General features: G+C 43.8%; 1 protein-coding gene across 1 annotated transcript in view; it reads left to right on the plus strand.

Moving 5' to 3' along the window:
- MYBBP1A (MYB binding protein 1a) overlaps positions 1 to 18297 on the plus strand; it is a 60994-nt gene that overhangs the window by 26118 nt on the left and 16579 nt on the right. The window lies entirely within an intron of this gene.

Here is an 18297-nt window from a genome sequence, read left to right on the forward strand (position 1 = left end):
CTTACTTCAGGGGTCTCTGCTCTTGCTGGGGCCTCTAGTGTAAAGTCAAACATGATCACTAAGTGATAGCCCTGGACTAGCCTGGTTGAGGTGATTTGCAGCACGTTTTCCTGTGTGCTCAGTAAGCCACACAGTGTACAGCGAGGCCTGGACCTGCCTGGGCTCTTGTCAAGAAACAGCAAACGCGAACTGTATGTGAAATGTTGTTCCTGTGCCTTCTGTTGTGGGCTGCTGCAGGTCTGTCAAACTCAATTTCTGGGCAGTTGTAACTGAGAGAGGATCCTCTAGGAAATGCAGGAGCTGTTCAAATGCTGCTCAGCTGGCGTTGGCTTGGAGAGGAGCAGTCTGGTCTCTCGAACCCCAGCCATTTGTCCTGACCCTGGGGACCTCGCTGTCTGTCTGGTGCCCAAGTGTTCATGCAGTTATGTCGCAAAATGGATGTGAGGATGATTTGGCTGAAAACTTACCTTTCCCTTGCACACATACTTCCCCCCCCCTTTTGCTGTGTTAAAATTAACTTTGATCAACTCACTGTGTTCAGGGCACAGGGATAGTCAGTTCAGGGACAGGAGTGGCTGAGTGAAAGCTGTGGTTTATTTCACCAAATGGCAGTGTTCGTTAACATGAAATTGTGGCTTCTGTGAAGTGAGTACGAGAATATTGGAAAGCAGAGTTTGTCTGTGAGGACTGTTGGCTGTAGCTGATGACTTGGGCAACTGGGTCTTGCATTGCTGCAGCCTCTCTGTGCATCCTGCCTCCCTCAGTTGCTCACCTCTAAAACCCAGAGAACATGGAATCCTCAGCAGCAGTGTTATGTTTGTAAAGACAGAGGTGTTTGTAGCTATTGGATGGGTGCTACATGCCTTTCTGTTACATGCATTTCTTTGGCTTGTGTGATTGCTGTAGAGAAGGGTCTTTTGGAGATTCCAAAGGCAGGTGTATTAGAGGGTGCACCTTGATGCAAAGCTTAGCAGAAAAAAAAGGAAGCTTTAGAACAAAAACTTTAGATAGTGTGACTGACATCATCAGCCCTTTTCCTCTGACACTGTTCCTACACGCCTAAAGCAGCAGTAAGGTTGTTCCCCTCCATATTGAAGTAATTTGTGAGATAAAACAAACAGCACTTTAGGGGGTGAGAGCTCTTAAGGCAGTTTTAAACCTGGCTCACAGTGGTTGGGTTGGTAGGTTTTCCTAGCAGTAAGCCCAACCTGTATAACAAGTTTTAAACTGGAAAGGCGAATTTGCAATGGTCTTATTGAGACTGAACTTGAAACTGAAGCTTGTACATGTGGCCAAGTTCTGTTCCTCTGATGTTACTCCTTGAGCGTGGATGCCTGCAGGGAGACAGTAATACAGCAGTTTCCCTGGAAAAGGAAAGAGCTGGAGAGATTGGTGTCATTTATGAGTGGGGGACCAAAGGGCAAGGGATCCTTGACCAGGGAAGAGGGGTTGTCATCACACCCTAGAATCAGAGAATCATAGCATCATTTAGGTTGGGAAAGACCTTTAAGATCATCAAGTCCAACCTAGCTAGCACTGCCAAGTCCACCACTAAACGATGTCCCTAAGCACCACATCTAACGTGTCTCTTAAATACCCCCAGGGATGGTGACTCAACCACTTCCCTGGGCAGCCTGTTCCAGTGCTTGACAACCCTTTCGGTGAAGAAATTTTTCCTCACATCCAATCTAAACCTCCCCTGGCGCAACTTGAGGCCATTTCCTCTCGTCCTATCGCTAGTTACTTGGGAGAAGAGACCAACACCCACCTCGCTACAACCTCCTTTCAGGTAGTTGTAGAGAGCGATGGGGTCTCCCCTGAGCCTCCTTTTCTCCAGGCTGAACAAGCTCAGTTCCCTCAGCCGTTCCTCATAAGACGTGTGCTCTAGATCCTTCACCAGCTTCATTCCCTTCTCTGGACACGCTCCAGCACCTCAATGTCTCTCTTGTAGTGAGGGGCCCAAAACTGAACACAGTATTCGAGGTGCGGCCTCACCAGTGCCGAGTAGGGAGGCATGATCACTCCCCTAGTCCTGCTGGCCACACTACTTCTGACACAAGCCAGGATGCTACTGGCCTTCTTGGCCGCCTGGGCACGCTGCCGGCTCATATTCAGCTGGCTGTTAACCAGCACCCCCAGGTCCTTTTCCACTGGGCAGCTTTCCAGCTGCTCTTCCCCAAGCCTGTAGCGTTGCATGGGATTGGTGTGACCCAACCACGGGAACCAACACTTGGCCTTGTTGAACCTCATACAGTTGGCCTCGGCCCATCGATCCAGCCTGTCCAGATCCCTCTGCAGAGCCTTCCTACCCTCGAGCAGATCAACACTCCTGCCCAACTTGGTGTCGTCTGCAAACTTACTGAGGGTGCACTCGATCCCCTCATCCAGATCATCGATAAAGATATTAAAGAGAACTGGCCCCAGTACTGAGCCCTGGGGAACACCACTTGTGACCGGCCGCCAACTGGATTTAACTCCATTCACCACAACTCTCTGGGCCCGGCCGTCCAGCCAGTTTTTTACCCCGCGAAGAGTATGCCAGTCCAAGCCATGAGCAGCCAGTTCCTCCAGGAGAATGCTGTGGGAAATGGTGTCTAAGGCTTTACTAAAGTCTAGGTAGACAACATCCACAGCCTTTCCCTCATCCACTAAGTGGGTCATCTTGTCATAGAAGGAGATCAGGTTAGTCAAGCAGGACCTGCCTTTCCCTTAACCCTGAATTCACTCAGTACCTGTTTAAACCTATACATCAGAAAGATACAAGATGAAAATCTGTGACAGCGATCTGCAAAATCACCTTGTTTCAGGGAGTTCATGCATCTGAGCTGGACTTCTCATCTTTCGTGAGACCATACTGACTGCAGGGCACTATGAATCATATTCTGCCAGTTCAAATGCACCGTGACTCTGGCAGCTGGTGCTTCGAATGCTCAGTGTTACGTGTTGGCTGGCCTATTTTTCAAACTCTGCATTTCTTGAAGTGTGAAGCTGAAGAAGAAAGACTGCTGTCCCAAAGGTGCCTGTGTGCAAGTTAAAATGCTTCAGGCTTTTAAAAAATGAACACCCTAACGTTTGGATGTCTTTCATTTATTGAACTGAGAAATCTGGTGGGGTTTGCTGTGGGTTTTGTTTTTTTTTTTTTTTACTACAGTAGCAGTCGGGATCTTTTTCCTAAACTTTTGTTCATCCTTGCTTTCCCATATGTGTAAGTTAAACCAATGTGTAACTTAAAGCAGCACTGTCTTCGCGGAATATGACCTGCCTCATGCCTGTGATGTGTTCTTGCACTGTTGTCTACTGTAGAAGGAAGTGGATAGAAATTGTATGAAATCACTACATTGTAAGCAGCTGTTATGAACCTTTTCAAGAGGACCTTTAGTGTGTGAGAAGTGCTACAAGTTAAAGTAAAAAAGAAAGGTGGTGGTAAAGAATGAAATTTTTGGGGTAGTCTAATCCAGCTTGTTGGATGCAGTTCTGAGGACTGAGGTCCTGAAAATCAGTCACGCTAACTATGACCTTGTACTTGCTGTAATGGCCAGCAGAAGTGTCTTCAGTGGTAGGAAAATGGGACCGGTGCACACATCACAATCTTTTTGTACATATAGGCAGATTTGATAGCTTTCTCTTACCGAGAAGGTGCTTACACCTGAGTAAAGTGTAGCTAACATTTCTAGAATCCCTTACCTGCATGCATACCTGCATACATACATGTGCTCTGAGTAGCTTAGGTACAAATGACAGCTGGGGATACAGTCTTCAATGATAAGACTGGTATGAGAAAATGACAAGTCATCAAAAATGGAGCTTGTGTTATATCTTTCAGTTGACCTACTGCTAATGAATTGTATTAAGCTTCTGGCACAGATGATCCCATTGGCAGTGCAAAGCCTTGCAATTAGCCAAGCAGAATGTGTGTGGTGCTAACAGGTGGGGAGGCTTGTGCTGTTTTGTTGACTAAGGATGTTGCTGTCAGTCTGATGTCTTCCACAAGCACTAAACACATTCTCTCAAATTCTGTTTAGAAAAAAAATGTGTGTGAGCTTGTTCTCGCTTCCTCCTTTCTTAATGCAATTTGATCTTACTACTGCAATTGTTTTCCAGGAGACCTTGATCTTCAAATTACTTCCTTGTGCCTTGTTTCAGTTGGTGCAATGCTGCTTTTTCAATAGGCACAAAAGGCTTGTTTTTTTGACTTGTGCTGATGGAGCGTGAACCAGGGATCAAGATGTGTTTAATTTAATGATTGTTGCATGACTCAGCTACATACCAGAACCCTCCTGAGCCTGAGGAATGTCTTCCTGGTTTATTTTTAGCAGCACCAGTATGATGAGCATAGCTACAGTAACATCTCGTTCTGTGACTGTGTGTGGTCTTGGGCTGTCCCTCTGATGCTATTACAGCACAAACCCCTCTGTGGTGCATTGTTAATTGTGGTGAGGTTCTTACTGCAGTGCTCCCCTCCTCCCCCCCTTTCTCACGCATGCTGGGGCTGCCAGAGGACTGGATGAGTCTGTGAACTAATGCTTCTACCCTAATAACTTAACTCTGTTAGCCTGAGGACCAAGTGAAGAAGGAAGATGTGTGGCTGGTTTTGTGGTACCCAGGCTTACTGCTGATGCAGGGTTCCACGTGCAAGTGCATACTCTAAGTGCCAGCTCTGAACTGGAAACAGGCTGAAGCACAGCCTCTCTGGAAGCCTGCACTGGAACAACCATGCTTTTCCCCGAGAAATCCAGCTTGCTGACCAGCGGTATTAGAACCAGATTGGAAAGGAAGACTAGTAAATGAAACATCCACTGCTACCAGGAGTAAGGTGTCGTCCCCATCTCGCTTGTACTGGCAGACACTTAGACCGCTTCTAGTCTGTAACTTTTTCCTAGGGTTTAGGCAAATGATTTGATACCTGTCCCTTGTTCTTTTCCTTTGACAAAGGCACTAGGAGTGCCTTTTTGTGTTTCAACACAATTGCTAAGAGCCTTTGCAGTTATTTCTGTAGTCACACACCACTTTTGGGTACATCCCTGTCTTCTTGTTTACATTTAAAGCTATATTGATTGAGGATGTTGCAGTAGCTGGGAGCGTAATGATGCTATATTTGTCCATCAAGTGAGTTTATTTTCTGTGATTTGGCTAGAACTCTGCAAAGCTGATGTAAGTGCAGAGCTGTCATGAAGCTAATAAAAGCCACTTTACTTATTGTGGCAATGAGAATGGGCACTGAGACAGTTCAAAATGTCATCTTATGTCATATAGATTCATTAATATTTCAAAATGTGTTTTTATAAAGCAGTCTGTGACAAGGAACCCTTTAAGATCTATCTAATAGAGAGTGTATTTTAGGTAAGTTGCTAATTAATCTTGGTGCTTTGGCAGTCTCCCCAAAGGGATCAAACATACATAGACATAATTTTACAGAACTAGAGCAATTCTGTGCCAGAGCTGCCATCACCAGAAGAGTAAAATATGATCCCAAAGTCCTGCCAAAGAGGTCTTGGCTGGTTGACAGTTATGCTTCCAAACAGTTTATGGTCTATGTAAATATCTAAGTTAAAAAGTAATTAAACTTTAATACAGCAAGAACAGTAAAAGCACTGCAAAGCGTCAAGAAGCCAGCACCCCTCTGCGTGTATATGCAGGAGTATTCCTCCTTGTGCTGTGATAGATGAATGGATCACTACATTAATACACCATGCCTTGCCTGCATTCTCACAGATCGTTTCCAGCAGGTGGTATGGGAAGGACTTGTTATGGAATATTTTGCATAAGCTGTTACTAATAATGAAGCAAAATAAACCTCCCCAGATAAGAACCAGCACCAGTTCAGCTCTACCTCCTTTGTATCAGAAATGAGAACTGGGCTGTTGATGCTAGCTAAGCAATGGGCCACAACTGAAAGGTGCCGTTCCTTCAAAGCATCCTCCATCCCCTTGGCAGAGGTAGGACACGCTGTGCCTGTGTCCTCCATAGAGGTGTCACTAGGGGGAGGGCATGTCCCAGGGTCTGGTTGAGGCAAGCAGGCCTTCAGAGGGTGTTACCCACAGGCAGTGATAGCTTCTTGTGTGATACAGTGTTACGGTGGCTGTTGCCTGCATACGACTTCTTTTTTTGTCTTCCTCTGTTCAGTATGCACCCTCTCCTCAATGAAGAGAAATCATTTGCAGCTGGAAAATGTGTGTCAAACTGCCACGCTTTGGCTTCAGTCAGTGTCCTGCTCCTGTTCCTGTTTTTGTTTTGTGTAAGGAGATGGTCAAGGAGATCCTGTGTTTTGCAAGGTGAAGCTGAACGATGGGTGGGCTCTTGCACATTTTTGACCTATCTGATCGTGAGCCAGCAAAGCCCTGTGACATGTACTAGCTCTAGGTATGTAAACTGTCCCTCTGAAGTTGAAGAGGCAACAGTTGAATGCTTAAGTGCTTTGCTGGGTCAGGGCCAGAGTGCTCTACATTTTTGTGTAGAGATTTTTAATTCCTGGACCTTTAGGATGGTTGCAGATGTGGATTATTGCATCCTGACCTTTCATTTTTGAGCGCGTCTCTTGCATTGGGAAAGCTCAAAGAAACTGTCTTCCTTGGGCGAGTTGGAGGATGTTGACAGCATCTATAGATAGTCTCTGATGTTCTTTGGAGAGGTGTCTGATGCCATAGTAAAACGTAGCTCTCTCTGATGAACTATTTTATAAGCCATGTTTCTCTCTCCCTTTCTTCTCACTTGTGTGAGATGGTTGAAAATTTAAAAAGTTCTGTTTACGTTTTTCAGGTCCTCCTGACTGCATTTAAGCTGAGTGCTTGAAATCCCATGGCACGAGTTTTTGCTTGTATTTGCATTGAGAACTTTGTGTGCTCGTGGTGTGTTTCAGTTGAACAAGGGACCCCGTCACTGAGTCTGCAGGGTCTCTTTGGAGCATCACGCATGTTGTTAGCTGTTTACGTTTGTTTATTTTTTCTGTCGTATCGGGGTTTTTTGTTGTATTTCTTGATGCCTTTTAATGGCGCCCGTGTCTTTTGCAAAAAGCGTCTAGCAGATAGATGCCTGCATTGCCCACGTACAAATCCGTAACGATACCAGGCATTAATTGACTGGCACAGAGAAACTGCCCTCTTAGCAGTCCCAGTCTTTATATTCCACCATACTCAGCGCAGCACAAACAGAACATGAAAAAGCTCCTACTTGCCTCTTTATTCTGATTCTGGAGATACAAGACTGTGTTTATTCTGCTCACTACTGTTCAGCTGATTGTATTGATGATCATGTAGCAAATCCTCAGTACTGGAGGAAACATTCCAGTCTGTTGCTGGGAAGAAATAAGAAAATTAAAAGGTCACATACTCATTAGTAGTTCCTGCAGACACAGCTGCTGGCAAGAGCTATCCAAGGATGGGACTGATCAGTAGCATTAACAGCTCTGCATATTGGATGGACTTACTGAGTTAGTTATATACCGTATTGCAGTGATTTTCCAAGACTGAGTAATTTCCTAGCCTACTGAATTAAACTTCCCATCTGATACATGGGGAGTTGATAGTTTTTAAAAAGAGAGTGAACCACCCAAGTGTGTTCTGCTCAGCCTGACAAATATAGCCCCTTCGACGATTTGATGAGTAGATATTTGTGTAGAGCAAATGGGAAAAGTTTGCTTGGAGGCAAGGTCATTGCCATGTATTTAATAACAGCATAACAAAAATAGGAGGGGAAGAAATATCTGTGGTTGTGATGAAATTGGTGACTTATCTCTGTCATATGGGCTCGAGTTCTATTCATGCTACAAAATATTACAAAAACATCAGGATAGAATCCTGTTTTGTTGAAGTTCTGGGTCATGATTTCTGCTGTATTTACAGTGGGCTATTGGATCTTGGTTCGGAAACACTAGCAAGTATGTTGGAAGGGTGTTTTGTTGGCAAGCGAAGAAAGATTAGGGCTTCTGCAGCGTAAAATGAAATGCCAACCGGGGCTGTATTTACTGACAAGGATGTTCTTAAGATTTCATGTAGAAAGCGATAGGTCCCTTTTTGTTGTTGGGGAGGAATGGGGTTTGGCTGCTTCTGTTTCTGCTTTCCCTTGGCATGTATTAAAATGCCACTCTGCAAAAGTTAAAGCACAAGAAAGGAGTTTGGATTTCTCTGCAGGATTTCTCAGCAACCTCCTAGCAGAATAGGGTCCCAAGCCATGTCCCTCTCCCCAAGGGCAATGTGTAGTCTGTCATGTTATGGTGCTTCTCTCAGTGGACTCTGCAAAACGAAAAGGTCTGCTGGCGAGCATCCGAATTGATGAATCTACAAAGTTCAACCCAGTACAATTTCCAATTTTTTTTTTTTTTTTTTGCTTAGCAATGCTATTTATTTCAATGTTCCAAGCTAACGATTTTACTGACGTGCGAGTCCTTTTTTTTTTATACTGCTTGAAAGCTAAACTTCAATAGTTGACGTTTGAGTGAATTGGAATTCTAATTTCTCATTATCTGCTGATAAATGTTCTCAAAAGATGAAAACCTTTGTCCTTGCAACATCAAGACTGGTCTAGTGAATCGGGGATAGCAGCTAAAAAGCACACAGTGCCTAGGCAACATGTTTTTTTTTTTTGAATGCGTACTGCTCTTAAATCTCCTAAATTATTAAATTTGACTTCAGCAAAGTCTCTTTAAATAGGCTACATTATGTGGTAGCTGCCTTCTGAATAGCCTAAAGAAAATCCTATTGCATGTCTCTCCTAAATTGAGGAAAATCGGCTTTGTTGTGTAGAGGAGACATCTGGCTTAGAAAATGTTGGGAGGAGCAGCCAGGTGAGGGAACTGGAGGGGACAGTTTTGGTTTTGGTCTTACCAACGTGCGCAAGTAACTTGAAGTGTCAGTGGAGCTTCTTGCTGTTTGATGATACAATGTGTATGTGTGCAAAATAAAAATTGACAAAATGAAAGCTTTGGGGATAGGTTGTTTTTGGTTGGTTTTTTTTTAAGAGGAAAGCCAGGGTCGGGAGAAAGGATAGTGCCCCAGATGATTTCGCAAGAGGTTTCTTGATATTTGGTAATGTTTCTTTGAGCCTCAGCTACTGGGACATTCTGTGAGAATCTTTGCTTTGATTTCTTAACGAAAGAGCATTTCTTGCTCTCGTGGTTTAGAGTGAGTAGCTTGTAAAAGCAAAGTGGAAATGCTCCAGAATAAACAGGGTCATATTAAGAAACCAAATTGTCTTAGATTATTTTTCTTTTTTTAAATTGTGACTTTGTTCTTAACTTGGGAGAGAAGTGTGTTTGGGAGTGGAGAGGGAAATGGGCATGTTTCCTGATTATTATTATTATTTTATAATCCAGGAAGGGGGAGGCTTGGCTGCACTGCACAGAATCCATTGCTGTTCTTTTCTCCTCTGGTCTCAGTATGCCCTGTGGTACCAATATTCCCCACCAATGCTTCAATCCTGTAATTGGGCATTACGGAAAGAGCAAAAAAACATCAGTGCTCATGGGCGCTAATCTGTGTTCTGCTACTGATTTACCTTGTGTTCTCATGACTCGCTTAATTATGGCATCTTTTTATTTTTCAAGAATTAAGGATAATAAGATGCTGATTTTTTGGGGGGAGGGGGGGGAACATTAAGACTGACTGGCCTTTCTGATATGGTAAGTGGTTACTCCTGGGAGAAATGAATCTCTGTGTTCACCAAAGCAGCAGACCAATATATGGATTGTTCTGTACGGATTGCTGTGTCCTGAGGGTCTGCCTGTTGGCCTCTGGTGAAAGAGCACAAGGTAAATAATGTCTTCCCCAGCCCTGAATGCTCACTAGCTGTATCTTTGTTGTATGCAAATGAAACACTCAAAGCTAGTATCTAACACCGTCAGCCAGGCCTGGCCCAGGAGTCCAGTGTTTTATTTTATATGTTCATTGCTTTGACTGCCCAAATGTCCTGCAGACCCTTTGTCTCAGGAAGAAAGCCTGCCAGTGAAGCCCAGTATTTAAGGTGCAGATGTCATCTGAAAAATTGCGGTGTCAAATCTTCTCCCTGTGTGTACTGACTCATCTCTACTGCCTTTAAAATCTAGCAACATCTTATTTCTGTCACTAGTTCTTGTTAGATTGTGGTGACCGTAGGAGGGAGCTTTGATATTTTTTTTTTTTTAATTATTTTTCAATGATTTCCCCCCCCCCCTTCCTTTCCCAGCTGCCAACAGAACAGGGCTGAAGGAAGCAGCTGTACGTGTGCCCACTTGTATTGGACACAAATGTCCTGCTGCAGTGAGCAGGCTCTCATAAATGGGCTCCTCTGGTTAGGCAAGTGCAAGATGAGGCTTTTGCTCTAACAAGAACATCCTCCAGAGTGCTGTTTGCAGAGGAACCAAGCATGGAAAAAATCCACTCCTCAGCAGCAGTGGAGAGAATGTGATTTGCAGAGTCCCTGATTAAACAAATTAAGTAGTGATGTTTTAGGGCATGAAGAAACCCGTATGTAAGTGAATGCTGTATATATGCCCAGGTCTGCAGGCAGACTGCTCCAGTGTCTTGACTGCTAGTGCTGGGTTTTCTGCTGGGTGAAGTACATCTAAAAAACCATACTGGTGTGACTTTGTCAGTGAAAGCAATGACTATTTTTACTTGTAGGGCTAAAGCTGACATAAGTAGTGTAGGTGCAGCTGCATTATATAAAGGTGGTTTTTACGGGGTGTAGCTCATTCCACATTTTCAGCCAGATTGAGCGGTGGTGGTTTAAGTGCTTGTGTCTTGCAATAGCTGTTTTCATGTTGTGGAGGAGGCGGATGCGCCAGCATAGCTAATGTGATAAAACTTTCTGCAGTGTAGACAAGTACTCAGTAGCAGCAGAATGAAGTTAACAGCCTGTCTGATCGATGCGACAGCTGCTGTTCAGAGCCTTGGGAATAGTAGTAGAATTGTATAGATTTCTTAACTTCTCATTGCTGCCGCTTAAAGCAGGACATCTGAGCCACGGGTGAAGAGGTTTATGAAAGATAGTAAAAATAAAGAGGAGAGGGGAGTCAGCAGGAGGGGTAGAAAGATGGAGATTTCTTCACAGTCAGTTTTGTCTCAATTGCTGTCTTCCAGGGAGCTTTGTTCTTTTTCAGTAAGCAAGGTAGTAAAACCTCAAATCCAGAAGCAGAGCTTCCAAAGTGGGGACCAAGATCTGAGCGTAGCACCGCATCCTGTGCAAGTTTTCCCCTACTTGCAGGTGTTTTAGCAAGAGATTTCCACCATCCCTGAGTCATTGGTGTTGAGCCTCTCTCATGGAGGTGAGACCCAATTCACCTGCTACTGAAGGGACTTAACACTCTACCTAGCAGGCGATGAGCAGGTGATTGCTTTTTCCATTTTTTCCATTGCTGAGATAGTGACCGGGAAGCTGGCCCGCACTAGGAATTACTGGGGTCATATGTTCCAACAGCTTAAGAGGACACACAAACCCTTGTGTTTGCAAACTACTGTTTACCTTGTTTAGAAACTAGCTGGAGAGAGAGATGTTGGCTGTTTCAGAGGTTTAGAAATAAAAGTGAACATTAAAAAAACCACAAACCCAACAGAGTTCATTGATAATGTTTTGCACTCAAGGAGGCCTAAACAGATCATCTACATGATGATGATCAAATGAGCAAAATGTGTCTCGTGTGACAATTATTTTCAATGTGCTAATATGCAAGCTGTTGTGAGTTGTTTAAAGGTTCCTGGATGGAAAGCATCCTGCCATATCTGTGGAAATCTGCTTTTTTACTAGGAAGGAGGAACAGGTACAATCTACTTTGCATGAAAATGGGTTGCAGTGCAGGTTGGCTTATTCTAAAACACTGAAAATTGCAAGGCTTGATGACCTAGGATGTTCAGTGGGAGTACACTGAGTAAGATTGCCTTTCTCGTCCAAGGTTGTAAAATGTGATTTAGGTGTCACTTAAATGCTTTACATGTTGTAATTAACTAGCCTTGCAAAATTTCTCAAATGCATTTGTCGCAGGAACTTAATTTAAGCTGTAAAATATAATTTGTTTTGATCACTTTTTGGCAAGGAGAATTTTGTTTCTGGGCTCGTAAATCTCCTATTTGGTGTTTTTTTGGCAAGGTCAGACTGAAGGAGGGCTGGGAGGAAACTCCTTCCTAGCCCAGAGCTTGGCATGTGGGCACAGGGAAGGTGTGGGAGCAGGGGCTAGTGGTTGATTGGTGGTGGTTTCTGATCAGTGTTTACTTCTGCTGTATTATTGTGCCTTGTCTGTTCCTGGAGGCAAGACGACAAATTTGCGGACTTGGAAACTGGCGGCTGGTAGGACAACTTGTGTGCTGGCCAAATTGGATCCTGCTCACGTTCTGCCTGCCTCAGACAACAATACTGGACCTTGTCAAGGCTGGCTGAGGGAATGTCTTGAAAGAGCCGATTGATTAGTCTGAAGACACTGGATTGTAGCAGGAAATATGAATTCAGGTCCTAAGCCAGATGATCACGCAGAAGAGATTTTCATGGTCTTTCCTGGGCCAGCATGAGCTCTCTCTGACTCTGCTTGCAGGCACCGGGAATCTGTGTAGTGACGGATAACACGGCTTTCCTGCTGAGAGCCGGCCGCACAGCCTAGGCATCGCACTGTGTTGGTGCTGTCACGCGGGCCTGTTTTTCCCATGTCCCTGTGTGCAATGGGCCCTGCAGATAGGAGCTCTGCACAGGAGGCTTTCTCATACTGGCTGCTGCAGCATGGTGCACAGCAGGGCTTCGAGCTCCGCTTGAGCCTGGCAATGTCTTTGGACCAGGCAGGACAGAGGAGGCAGCCAGGAACAGGGTGCAGGAAAGGCACTCCCTGGGTCCCTTAATCAGAGGGGACAACAGGGTAAATATGGGGTAGAAGTAGGTGTCTAATTCATGATGCTGCCTTGGAGCATTGGCAGCACATTTTTAAACCAAGAAATAGTTATGGAGATGCTCAGGTGTCCTGGCATGGGCAGTGCTGCATAACCAAACATGCCAGCCATGTTGTCATAACAGTCCCATTTATCCCAGAAGGCGCTAGCACTTGCTACTCTGAAACCTTTTAGATAGTGGCTAAATGAGAATCTTGGCTTCACTGCTTGTGTGCGCCTTGTTTCAGCAGTGCTGAGGAGGTTAAAAATTAATTTTTGTTCTCAAAAATAGGTTTTTTTTAAGCCACAGCCAGGGCTTTGCCTTATCCTCCCTTCCCCTTGAATTTGAAACATACATGTAACGTGTCTGTGTGCACCATGTGTGAAGTACTGCAGTTACAGCTTGTGGATTGAGGAAAATTGATTTGGCAAGTGTTTCTTAAGCACCTCTGGTTTTCACTTTTTACATCTAAAGCCTTCAAATAAGTTTTGTATGTTTTAAGTAAATAATTGACATTAGATGCTTGTTCAGTGAGGATGCTTGTTAAGGATCTTGAAGGATAATTTTTTGTTTGTCCTTAACTTAGAAACGAGTCCCTCTTTTTTTTTTTTTTTTCCCCCCCCCCCTTCTTTTTTTTTTTCCTTCCCCTCTTCTCGCCTCCCCCAGAGAATTTGCAGCTTGGTCCTGTTGAGGTCAACAGGCTGTGTGAAACTCCAGACCTTTAAGTTAGTCACAAGTTTAAGTCCTCTGTTAAGTATTGTCATGACAGTTCCTAGCCGAGAAGACTGTCTTGCCCTCAGTGTTGGAGTGCTCAGTCTTTTATAATTCTGATTATAATGTGTCAAGGAACGTTAGAAACTTGCATATATATAGCAGACATTGAACTGCCGTTGCTTCTGTACTACCTGCTGTGAATTTGCTGTACAGAACAGGGAGCGCCATTGTTGTGGGCCTTATTCTTCTTTCCCTTTCATAATTTGCCCTTTTGAATAAGCTTCTAGGCTGTCCTAACTTGGACTCTGCCTGCCAAACCATATCAAACAAACTTGTAGCTTATAGGCTCAGAAATGCTCAAATGCACGAAACAAATGTGGTAGAGAAATGAAAAGCAAGCCCTGAAACTCAGGGCTGCTCTGTTGGAGCCTTTCTTTCCATCCCACACCCAATGTAAATGTAAAAATAGAGTAGTTTAGCTGTGGGAGCAGAAATGGGGTTAGACTGGCACTTGCTTCATGGCTTTGCATGCTGTTTGTTTTCTTTTTACAAAAGCTTTGACAGTAATTGGAAGAGACTTTTGCTGTGGTGCTCTGGATATCCTGCCCTGTAGTAATAAATGACAGGTTATTCTCCTGTAACCAATAGTCCTGTTAGCTGGAGCTTGCTGTGGGTTTGGGGTTTTTGGGGGGGTTGTTTTTGTTTTGTTTTTTAAACATGTAACAAATTGCAGATACCCGAGGAATTTATTTCATAGTTTGACTATTTCTTAAAATTCCAAGAAAGCTTATTTGGAATTTCCCATATTCTTGGCATATGTTCTTTTACCCCAGCTTTCCTGGTAGCGTTTGTCATGAATGAAGAATGTGATTCATGCGATTGCAGTCTCAAAGGGCTTGGTAGGTGAGAATTTCTAGAAGTGCAATTATTTTTTGCCATATCCCTATGGTTGTAGAAGAGTCTTAATGCTGAGGATTACGTACTGAGAGCTGCTGTTTTATAACGTGTGCTGGCACTGAATCAGATGTGCTGGCAGGTCAGGTTATGCTGTAGCTTTGCTGCTGTAGTGTGTATGCCAGAAGGGAGACATCAGTGCTCTGAAATACCAGGAGCCTGTGTGGTGTGATACCACCTGTATATTTTTGACTCCTGGACTTCGAAGAGCAGTGAAATGATGATAGCACTAAAGCCCCGATGCTTCTTCAGTTCTAAAAATATATTTACTTGCACAAACTTGTAGTTTTCCAGGTAACGTTTTCTTTTTTTATATATATTATATATATAAAGGGAAAAAGAAGCTCTTGCCATGCTGGTGCCATGCTTCATGTTGATAAAACTGTGTCCACAATGCAAAAATGATAGGCATAAGGTGGGGAAAATCCATCTTGATATCTTTGGTAAGCATGTAAACTCCCCACTGCTTCTGTTATAATGTGCAGGGAGGTCTGATGTAGCTCAAATACTGTCGTGGGTCAGACATAATGAGACGTTTCTGTCCTGCCATGTGCTTCAGGCAAGCCAGTTAAACTTACTGCCTCTCTCCTATAAGCTGGAAATGCCACCAGGGAATTTGGAAGGGTTAATCAGCTGTAGGCTGCAAGCTGCTTTGAGATCATCTGACAAAATGGCTGTGTGAAAACTCAGACTTGGTGTTTGGCATGTTGCAGTGTGTGGGCACATCTTCAGTTCCATGCTCCTCTGATGGTGGCAGAGGGTGACTGCTGATTTCAGTGTCTTTTCTCATGGGAGTGTGTCTGTGTGGTATCTTTTTTCACTTGCATGCAAAGCTGCCTCCAGCCAGCCTCCTAAAACACTTGGGACTGGGAAAAGCATTTCTTTTCACATCAGAAACAAGTGTTGTCTTATTAACAGTGTGCTTTTCTTTGAAAAAACAACCCTGAATTTAGGTCATGCCTTCATCTCTTCAACATTGCAAACAGAATCTCTACATCATTGCAAAGGCTTGTTTGGTTTTGGCTTTTCTCTTTCACAACTGCAGTGATTGAAAGATACCTTGATCTGTTCCCCTCCATCCAGCTCACTGGGATGGTGAGTCACCTGGATGGTGACTGGGGAGAGCTGCTGTTCTGACCTACACGGCTGCTATGCCTGTTCTAGATATTTGCTTTCAATAAGAAAACAGTGGCTGAATTGGTAGGGGTTAATACGTTGCTTGCCATTTTAAATAGTCGGGCTGCTTGTCTTGTCCTTTACTGTGAAGGGTAAAGGTAGGTTGTATAACCCAGCAACCCCGCCAGCTTGCACTCCTTTTTAGCATCTAAATAAGGTAGGTGAGTGCATCTGGGAATTACCAGCACATCTCAGTTACTGCAGTGAGCATGTTTACTATTTCAGAAAGACATCTTGACCATTTATACTGAATGGCATTTTGTGTAGTCATTGCAGAGAAGAAAGAAATAAACAAAGCTGGCAGAAAATCAGAGGGTCAGCACTGCAGTTAGTTATTGTTTGTTCTGTTCTCCCACATGGACTGATAATGAGCGTTTCTGCCTCATTTAGTCATATGGTTGATAGATATATGTATGTATGTATCTACTATCCTTCCTTGAATAGACTTCACTTTTATTTATTTTTGTACTATTTTATGGTCTTTCTTTTTAAAAACTGACATTAAGGAGAAAATGTTTTGATTAGGCAACTGTGTGGCTCCTAGGGCACAGGATGGGCTGCAGCATTCTTCTCCGCCCTTAATAAAAAGCTCTAATGTAGCTGTCAACTGCTTGTAACTATTCTCACACATTCTCATTTCAGAGATTGTGCATATGGGGGGACAACAACTTTCTTTTCTGAACTGGACTGGAGTTTGGTAGCTGGGACTCTTGGGTCTTCTGCTATTTTTGTCCATTTGTGAAGTGTTGATAATACTTGGCTCTCTCGAAGGGCTGTCATGAACACAGCAGGCTTGATTTGGCACTGAGAAAATGCAGAGAATCCTCTATGATATTCTTGGGAACAGTATTGTTCTGGCAGCCTCCAAAATTGCCAAATGCTTGTAAGACATTCAAAAAAACCAGTGACGCTGGGGAGGGCAGGACGGAGAGGGACAGAACCGGGTAGCTGTCGAGCTCCAGGTCTGTGCTGGATTTTGTGGGAGTACTTTCCAAACTTTGAATTGCTGCTGGTCTGTGATGTGATGGTAAAACATGCAGCTGGTCCCTGTGTCATGTATAAAAGACACATCATGAACATGTTAAGGGTAAATGATGGACTGTGAGAAATTATGGGGGTTGTTGTGATGCAAAAGATTTGAACTAGCTGGGGTGGCTTGGCTCCTCCTAAGGTGCTCTGTGTGTGACCTTGCACTTCAGAAGTCCTGGTGAGGAGGTAAGAGTTGGTTGTTTGTGTAAGGTCAGTGCGTCCTTTAGTGAACAGGTCCCAACTGCTTCTGAGGAAGCTATAAGAAAGTAGGAATCAGACATGCAATGTGTGCATTGGGAAAGTTTCTTTTTACTACTGTTTCTTTTTTCTACTGCTCAGCAAGGAGAGGGCTTGTGTCTTCGAGCACAAGCTTGTAAAATGCTGCTTTTTATTTTTTTTTTTAAATGTGTGTGAAATCTGTAGTCCTGAGGTACTATCAGGGTAGCTTAACAGGAGCCTTCTCTGTGCTTTGCACCCACTTGCAGTATGAATGCTTTTGTAATTGTCAAAGAAGAGACGGTGCCTTGAGGTTTATGACCCTGCCTGAGACTTTCGGAATGAATTACGGCTTTGCATCTACTCCGAGGGTCACGTTCTCTTTGTAATTGCACTGAAGTGACTTTCCACTACATTTGGTACATGCATGCAGACATGCCATAATTTGTTCTGTAAGACACAGCCTCCCCATAATTACAAGGAATATGTAAGCTTGCCTGCCTCAAATGTGACATTAGGGTGCTCTCTCTCATTACGTCAAAAGATTTATGTTGATTTAGTCTTGTTGGTTCCCTGCCGCATTTTCTCCCTCGAGTAAAGAACGGAATTTCTGTTTGTGAGTGAAAGCGCGCTCTATTTGGATAATTCTCTTCGTTGGCCATACTGGTGCAAACTGGAGGTAAGCTTACATAGATGTGTGACATTACTCTCTTGTACCACAAATATGAGCGCTGGAATTATCTGGTGGGGGACCTGTGTTCAGTGTCCTGTCCTTCCCAGAAGCCTGGAGTACGTTGTACAGGAAACACAGACCTCCCTGAGCTCGTGAGGTGTTCTGTTCAACTGCCTACAACTCTGGATATCATATTGCTCTCAGGAGATCCAGGGATTTCTTCTCTTCCCTCACTTTGAATTCTTCAGTAAATAGTTCCCTAAAAATGCTCCAGTAGAAGTGTGGGTACCATATGTCCAGTTTTTAGCCTCCTGCTACATGTTTTCCAGGTTGCTTCCTTTGGACCCAAGGGGTATCTGGAGGCCAGGTTGGGTATCACCAGGCTGCATGTTTTTGAGGCCTCTTAGACTTTTGATCTCAATGGTGTCTTTGATAAAGAGTTTTACAAACTCTGCTCAGTTGTGTTCTGTAGGGTGGGTTCAGTTGCAACGTGTGGTTAAAAAATGGCAGCCCTTGCATTCTTTGGACGAGATTAACTCTCGATGTAATTCCCAATGATTTTTGGTATTTATACCTGCATTCAATTTCGGTCTGCGTGATGGCAGCTAGAGGCAACGTGTTTTCTTTATATGTGGGTAGAATTTGCTCGCTAACTCCATGTTGCTGCAAAAATTTTCCCTTTAAATCCTCTAAACTATTTGCACTAATCCTCATTA

The sequence above is a fragment of the Aptenodytes patagonicus genome, chromosome 17 (assembly GCF_965638725.1).
Source record: "Aptenodytes patagonicus chromosome 17, bAptPat1.pri.cur, whole genome shotgun sequence".
In the NCBI taxonomy this organism is placed as follows: domain Eukaryota; kingdom Metazoa; phylum Chordata; class Aves; order Sphenisciformes; family Spheniscidae; genus Aptenodytes; species Aptenodytes patagonicus.